The sequence below is a fragment of the Oncorhynchus mykiss genome, chromosome 26, assembly GCF_013265735.2.
Source record: "Oncorhynchus mykiss isolate Arlee chromosome 26, USDA_OmykA_1.1, whole genome shotgun sequence".
Lineage (NCBI taxonomy): Eukaryota > Metazoa > Chordata > Actinopteri > Salmoniformes > Salmonidae > Oncorhynchus > Oncorhynchus mykiss.
In genome coordinates, this window is record NC_048590.1 from 17799703 (window position 1) to 17808383 (window position 8681).

Genomic DNA, 8681 nt, shown 5'->3' on the forward strand with positions numbered 1-8681 from the left:
AATATGTGAATTGAAGGATAACCCAATGTAGAATATAGGCCTAATCTTTGATGCCATCTTGAGGATGGCCTAAATTATAAGCAGTTTTAAGGGGCAACATGCAGTTGCTACACTCATTTTTGGATGTGTAACTTAATGATATGTACCCATTGATTTTTGAAGAATACAATTTATAAATGCCTCGTGAGCTTAGTTCAACTGTAGTATCCCATCAGAACCCGAAATATAAGATTGTTTTACTCCAATGTTTGTAAATAAACAAAGTAAATGTAAACAAACACTATATAGCCTCAAAACATGGTAAAAATTGTCAAAGACTCCAGCCACCCACGTCATAGACTGTTCTTTCTGCTAACACATGGCAAGTCTTGGTCCAAGAGGCTTCTAAAACAGCTTCTACCCCCAAGCCACATTGACTCTGTACCGGTACCACCTGTATATAGCCTCACTATTATTATTTTACTGCTGCTCTTTAATTATTTGTTACTTTTACTTTTAGGTATTTTCTTAAAACTGCATTGATGGTTAAGGGCTTGTAAGTAAGCATTTCACTGTAATACCTGTTGTATTCGGCGCATGTGACAAATAAAATGTGATTTGAAAATGATAATTGATATCATGGATTGTCAGTCCCTGCATCCATAGTTCTGTCTATGGATGCAACTGCTGATTCCTGCTTTAACAGGTGGCTTGAACAAGCAAGCATACATAGTATGAACACTGCACTACCAGCTATAATAATCAAAACTCCAGGTTCCAAAATGGCACTGTCCATGGAGCTAAATTTGAACAATTTGTCCTCCGATCCTTTGCTGTTAATGTTATTCTTTCTTGACTTTAGAGATTTGATCAGGTATGTATAACTCGCTTCAGATGGATAAATGCCTGTGCACAAAATACCGTTATGCTGTGTAATAGAACTATGCTTAGCCACAGTAGCTAGCTATAGCTAACGTTCTCAATATGTTGTTCAAATCTAATTTTATTTGTTGGCTAGCAAGGCAAATAATTAAATTTTGTTTACTAGCTAGCATGCTATCGCATGACATGTTTTAATCTTTCCTGGTTGTTTGGTCATGGGTCTTATTTAATTTGACAGTTTCAGGAATATTTATTGCATAAAATGTAACTACCAATTAGCCGTTGGCTAATTTAGTATCGCCAGGCTAATGCTGCGTTCATAACCAAGTGGGAAGGTGGTATTTAGTAGTTACATAAAGAAACGTGTCTATTATTCATGTTCTCCGACATCTCCCACATGCTGATCTCTGACGTCACCTACTAAGAAATAACCTCGATAACAGCATTTTTGGCAGTAAAATGTACAGTGTTTTTCAGCGAGTTCAAAGAGCTTGAATGCCGCCAACGGGTAAATACCACCTTCCCACTTGGATATGAATGCAGCATAATAGTTTGTTTTGGTTTCAGAATCCTTGTTGTTGTATCTAACTAACGTTACTAATCCGCTGTCCCATTCAGATTAGACGGGAAATGTTATTAAACATTATACAGTGTCTATTCACAAAGCTGCCTGGGGAGATTTTGCAGACACTCCGACGTAGTCTAAACAAAAAGAGCCCAGCACGAGATACAATGTTTTAAACGTTTGGAACTTAAAGGTGCAGTATGCAGTTTTCGCGCCGCCATTTCCTGGTTGCAATTTTTTTGTTTGTGTGACAAACCAAGCAATGCATAGTTTTTTCCCCAAGCAATGCATAGTGTTGAGAATCATTGTACAATCTAAACCGCTGTGAAATATATTTTCAATAACCAACAATATTGTGTTTTCAGCTGTTTGAACCTGGTATACAAAAGTAAAAGACTCAAAAACGAAATTTAGGAAGGGGAAGCATAGAAATAGCATGCATAGAACATATCTACCGCTTCTTGTACTTGCTTTAAAGACGACATGACAGATCTACAACTCACTTTTCTATGGAATTTGGTCATAGCCCAAAAAGTGACATATTGCAGCTTTAACTTTAATATAAACAATAAAAAAATATTGTTTATATTTATGCAAACGATACACTTAATGTATGCAGTTTAGGAAAGTTGCACCTGGCTGAGAAACAGGAAAGGTGGAATGGAATGGTCCAATGGAAATGTGCGTGCAAAGTGAGGACAGTCATTGTCTGTTCTTTTAAGTTTTGATGTTGAGTCTTTGCCCGACAAGTGATGTTAAGATATATAAGTTATCCTGTACGAGCTTTTGTACCAAATACATTACGTTGTTACAGATGTCAAGCTTATGGGCATGTGGCAGCAGCGTGTAGGAGAGAGGTTCCTAGGTGTGAGAAGTGTGCAGATGGGCATGAGATAAAGGAATGTGTAGCATTGGGGAAAGTAGTGGTATGTGTTAATTGTAGGGGTGCCCATGGGGCTGGGGATCAGAAATGTACCGTGCGAGAGAGGCAGTTTGAGTTTTCCAGGGTTAGAGTAGTGCAGAAGTTACTCCCGTCGTTTACCCACGCTTCATTGAATTTCTTCACTTTGACATTTAGAGCACTGGGCAGAAATCAAATTGCGTCAACACCCACCGCGGGCCTTCGTGATGCTTTATTTTAAAGTTGTCATATGCCGAGGCAGTGAAGAAAGTAGAGGAAGATGGATCAAGGGGGAGGGATCATGAGAGGAGTGGTATGAGTAGTAGATCTGTACCAGTACAGAGGGATAGGCCAACAAGTAATATATGTTTCAGTAAGATTGGATTTTTAGCATTTATTGCAATGGTTATCAACTGTACTGCAGGGATGGCACGTAAGTCGCAGAAAATTGAGGTTGTGGTGGCAGCTGCAGAGAAGTATCTGGGTGTGCGAGACTTGACATCAGAAGAGTTACAGGGTGTGTTTTTACTTTTTATTATTTGACCTTTATTTAACTAGGCAAGTCAGTTAAGAACAATCTTTTTTTTTTTATTACTTTTTTTTTTATTGTAAATGTTATTTCACCTTTATTTAATCAGGTAGTTCAGTTGAGAACAAGTTATCATTTAGATAAAGATAAAGCAAAGCAGTGCGACCAAAAACAACATCACAGAGTTACCCATAAACAAACATACAGTTAATAACACAATAGAAAATAAAAATAGAAAAATCTATGTACAGTGTGTGCAAATGTAGAAGAGTAGGGAGGTAGGCAATAAATAGGCCATAGAGGTGAAATAATGACCATTTAGCATTAATACTGTAGTGATAGATGTGCTGAGGATGATGTGCAAGTGGAGATACTGGGGTGCAAGAGGGTAAGTAATAATATGGGGATGAGGTAGTTGGGTGTGCTATTTACAGATCGGCTGTGTACAGGTACGGTGATCGATAAGCTGCTCTGACAGCTGATGCTTAAAGTTAGAGAGGGAGATATAAGACTCCAGCTTCAGAGATTTTTGCAATTCGTTCCAGTCATTGGCAGCAGAGAACTGGAAGGAAAGGCGGCCAAAGTAAGTGTTGGCTTTGGGGATGACAAGTGCAATATACCTGCTGGAGCACGTGCTATGGGTGGGTGTTGCTATGGTGAACAATGAGCTGAGATAAGGCAGGGCTTTACCTAGCAAAGACTTCTACAATGACGGCCTACCCGGACAACGCTAGGTCAATTGTGCGCCGCCCTATGGGACTCCCAATCACGGCCGGTTGTGATACAGCCTGGATTCGATTCAGGGGGTCTGTAGTGATGCTTCAAGCTATGAGATGCAGTGACTTAGACCGCTGCGCCACTTTGGAGCCCGTGTGTTAAGTGGTGATGTCACATCCTTTCAGGTTGTTGGCATGAGGTAGGACTAAATAGATTTAAATAGTGGAGTAGGGTGGTGTTATTTTTTTTACAGTTAGATGGTAGGGTATTTATATTTATTTTTCAAGCAAAGTATAAGGGAGTTGTACTCCAATCTAGTAGGTGGCGGTAATGCAACATATTGGATGCCAACCGCCGTTAAACCTAATCGAAGAAAAGTGTGAGTTGTAGGGAGGGAACACGTGAAAAAGAGCTACACTGTGCAGAAGCTGGTCCTTCTTGGGTATGATAGTACTTGAATCCAAATAATTGTTTGTCTAAATGTTTTTGTCCTGCTGAGCTGAATAAGATGAATTTACATGAAAAAACTTCGCATATTAAGTGTATATTTTGTATTTGAAAGATTCTTTCTCGCTAGTAAGAAAGTTAAGTTCCAAAACTTTCCAAAACCTTATTTGGGTAAACTGGATATACCCAAAGAGGAAGAGAGAGACCCAACTCGGCTGAACATCTTTCCCCTCCAGCAGGTGTTTTTTTTATTATTTCGTTTAGCCCACCAAGCATGGAGTTTTTGTCAGTGAGCGTGTCGAATTTGTTCAACAATAAAACGAATGGCTTATTTGCTACGTGAGATTTATTTGATCGAATAGAAGTTTGGTAAAGCTTATATTGTTACGTAGTGTACTGATAAGACATTTAAGTTACATCCCTGCAACACAGCCCGCCGTGCCGCTTTGTGGATATTGTTAGGGCGGAGAGACATGTATATTGACAGTATATCGATCACCTTTGGTCTACCCCTTGGGTTCTTGAGAGCTACTTATTTGCCAGGCTATTAGCGTCCGAGCTAGCTAATGCTCATCCGTGTCCGTTATTTTATAACCCTCAAATGATTCTCCCCTGTATGATATGTGATCTCATCAGCATATGAACAGTTCAAAGCCTGTGTATTAGAATCTTGTCTGTAGCAAAGAGTAGAGTTGTAGTTCACTTCCTCTGGTTTGTGGTGAAGAGTAACAGCAAAACATTCACATAAAAACGTTTCAAATTGTAAAAGGTTCAAAATGGCTTGTACCAACATTCTTTTGATCTCTCATTTGATGTATCAATCAGGAATGTTTGTACTGATTACTCAATGTGTTTATTTGGCAAACTGAATAGTATTGATACGTTTTTTATTTAGCTAATATTTTGTTGTTGAGCAGGTCTGACAAAATCCAAAAAGGTTCAAACCTGGAAGGAACTCTTCCTCGAGTTCTATACTGACTTGGGTCACTACATTGATCACTAATGGCACCCTGAATAAAGCCTGGGATGACCTGAAGGGATACCTTGACCCCAGGATGATCGCCTCTGTCAAAGGTAAGCCTCCACAAGGCATACACATCACCACTTTAGGGGATTTGATAGCAGTGAGATGGTTCCATCTCACAATTAGGCCTTATTATCATAAAACCCTCAACCAATATGTTGATGGATTTTAAAAATTTGATTTGTTTGCCAAAGTCAATTTTATGATTTCCCCTGAGCAAAGGAAGAAGAGCTGGATGGCATTGAGGCGCAGGTGGGTTGCAAGATTTCAAATGACTACCGGTGCTCATACCGGATACACAATGGGCAGAAGCTGGTTGTTCCTGGCTATGATAATGTTTGTTGTGCTGCTGAGCTGAATAAGATGAATTTACACTAACAAATGTACATAATTTTTTTACCACAAGTATACTTTACCTACCCCTATTTTCTTTCAGTTTAATGGGAAGCATGGCCCTGTCTAACCACTAGCGCTCAGAGGACCTGCTGGATAATGAAACGGAAGCAGGGGGCTTTAAGCAGCGCAAGGTCATGAGGCCATGTTTGCCCCTCACCTTCTGCTTCCACACAGGCCTCAGCCAATACATGGCCCTTATTTCACCTTTATTTAACCAGGTAGGCAAGTTCAGAACAAGTTCTCATTTACAATTGCGACCTGGTCAAGATAAAGCAAAGCAGTTTGACGCATACAACAACACAGAGTTACACATAGAGTAAAACAAACATAATAATACAGTAGAAAAATTTGTCAATATACAATGTGAGCAAATGAGGTGAGATAAGGGAGGTAAAGGCAAAATAGTCCATGGTGGCTAAGTAAATACAATATAGCAAGTAAAACACTGGAATGGTAGATATGCAGTGGAAGAATGTGCAAAGTAGAGAGAAATAATGTGGTGCAAAATAAATACAGTAGGGGAAGAGGTAGTTGTTTGGGCTAAGTTATAGATGGGCTATGTACAGGTGCAGTAATCTGTGATCTGCTCTGACAGCTGGTGCTTAAAGCTAGTGAGGGAGATAAGTGTTTCCAGTTTCAGAGATTTTTGTAGTTCATTCCAGTCATTGGCAGCAGAGAACTGGAAGGAGAGGCGGCCAAAGGAAGAATTGGTTTTGGAGGTGACCAGAGAGATATACCTGCTGGAGCGCGTGCTACAGGTGAGTGCTGCTATGGTGACCAGCGAGCTGAGATAAGGGGGGACTTTACCTAGCAGAGTCTTGTAGATAACCTGGAGCCAGTGGGTTTGGCGAAAGCTAAATACTGAAAGTTATTTTTGACAGATACAACTCACTGCATCTGGGGGGAGACATTTTCTAGCTTTCTCACCACGTCAATTGCAAACAGCTTCCAGTGTTTACGTTTCATAAATTGGAGCAAGGACAACTCTTTGCCACTGGGGGCAGCCCTTTTCTAGCTATGGTATCTCACCACAGGCAGGAGAAAATGTTGAATAATGGAAATGAACTAATGGCGGTAGTGGAAAAAGTACCCAATTGTAATACTTGAGGTAAAGTAAAGATACCTTAATATACAATGACTTGTGTAAAAGTCACCCAGTAAAAGTATACAAGTCTTTGATTTAAAATATACATAAGTATCAAAAATAAAAGTTAAAATAATTTCACATTCCTTATATTAAGAAAACCAGACTGCATGATTTTCTATTTTTTATTTACGGATAGTCAGGGTCATACTCCAACACGCAGACATAATTTACAAACAAACATTTGTGTTTAGTGAGTCTGCCAGATCAGAGGCAGTAGGCCTGACCAGGGATGTTCTCTTGAGAAGTGTGAATTTGACAATTTTCCTGTCCTGCTAAGCATTCGAAATGTAACAAGTACTTTTGGGTATCAGGGAAAATGTATGGAGTAAAAAGTACATTTTCTTTAGGAATGTACTTGAGTAAAAGTTATAAAAAAATATAAATGGTACAAGTGCCCCAAAAAACAACTTTAAATTATTTTACTGAAGTACTTTACACTAATGGATGACTAATATGATTGTTCTAAATGTTTCTATTATAGGATCAAATGGCACAAGATCCATCTGCAATTGACATGTTCATCACAGGTATGATGAGATATTAGTTTGTTACTGAGGGATTCTGTATTTTACATTATAGCCATTAGCATATATATGATTAAATATTATCTGATGTTGGTTGTGTGAGGTATCTGCATTTGTGCACTGGAGCATCATTATGAGATTAAACAACTGCTTGCTACTTGCCTGTTTGTGTGTGTGACAAGAACTGAGTAACATGGTGTGACCTACATGTTGCAAAACTGTAGATAACAGCCCAGCAGATGCTTTGTCCTTGTGTTTGTATGTAACAATATTGAGCACATGGTGTGACTTGCTGTATCTTACAAAGTTGCGGTTAAGCAGGCATAGGGAGGGGTGGTCATCATGAGGTTTAACTGAGATGGAAAAATACTGAACAACACAATAGCAGGAACTGAGCAACTGTTATAACCAGGGGGTGATACCAGAACAGTAGGAATCTTTTCATCGACGGAGGGAGGACTCCAAGAAACGCCAAGAGGCGGGGACCTGCCTGAGCGCCTGCGATAGGCTGAGCAAGTTTAAACCACGCCCAGCCTCTACTGTGATAGGCCAACAGACGGGTTGGAACAATGTCTATCACAGTATAAGAACACTGTTTATGTACATCCTATCAGTTCCCTGTTCTGCCCTGCGTGGTATTACAGTGAGCCCGTATATACGAAAGTTGCATTTGCCATTTATTACTTAGCTAATAAAAAATACATAGTATACAATCGGTGACTCATTGTTATATTTATCCTGATACCAGATTCGAATTTACGCAACTCTAACATTACATATATTATAAAAATATTCAGTTAGGTTGTGTGAAGATGTATCATGGCGACATCTCACTGCAAGTTAAGCAAACTTAAAAGCAACTTTTATTTGGATGCTTAACAACTAGGTTATGTAAGTCCAGGAATTCTTCAAGGTACAGAGGATTCTGGCATTGCTCCCATTCTTGAGGTTGTGGACTAACTGCATGATGGGAGATGTGAAATATAAACTGCTGTATTGCAACATAGCACTTCATTAATGGAATAAAAAAAATGAAAGTCTGGATTATTTGCTAAAATAATATTTGTTGATATTCAATGTTAGTTCCTCAACATAAATGGATTTGAACTTATGCAGTGTCTCACTTACTCATTATTTTTCTTCCTCTCACTCTAATTTCTCACCTCAGGGTCCAGCTTTACTGAGTGGTTTACCTCGTACGTCCATAATGTGGTAACAGGAGAATACCACATCATCTGGGATCAGACCTCCAGGTAACCTCCATTAACTTTCCCTTTCTGAAATACCTAAATGGCACATGCAGGGAGGTCGTAGTTTCTGTCTCATGATGGCAAAACTCTACAATATGTAGTAGGGCTGACTGAGATTTCTTTAGTCGAGCACAGGCAAAAAAAAAATATATATATATATATATATATATACAGTACCAGTCAAAATGTAGGACACCTATTCTTTCAAGTTAAAAAAAAATTGTATTTATTTTTTCTCTACATTGTAGAATAATAGTGAAGGCATCACAACTATGAAATAACAGATATGGAATCATGTAGTAACCAAAAAAGTGGTAAAT

General features: G+C 38.9%; 1 long non-coding RNA gene across 2 annotated transcripts; it reads left to right on the forward strand.

Moving 5' to 3' along the window:
• Positions 1–864: 864 nt before the first annotated feature.
• LOC110506331 lies at positions 865–8266 on the forward strand. 2 transcript variants are annotated; one of them, XR_005039667.1, is made up of 6 exons: positions 865–1619; positions 4938–5094; positions 5267–5296; positions 5481–5658; positions 6093–6198; positions 7069–8266. It is a non-coding gene; the product is annotated as an uncharacterized LOC110506331 (long non-coding RNA). The 2 variants fall into 2 exon arrangements; XR_005039668.1 differs by lacking the exon at positions 6093–6198 and having other exon boundaries at positions 866–1619.
• The last annotated feature ends 415 nt before the right edge of the window (positions 8267–8681 follow it).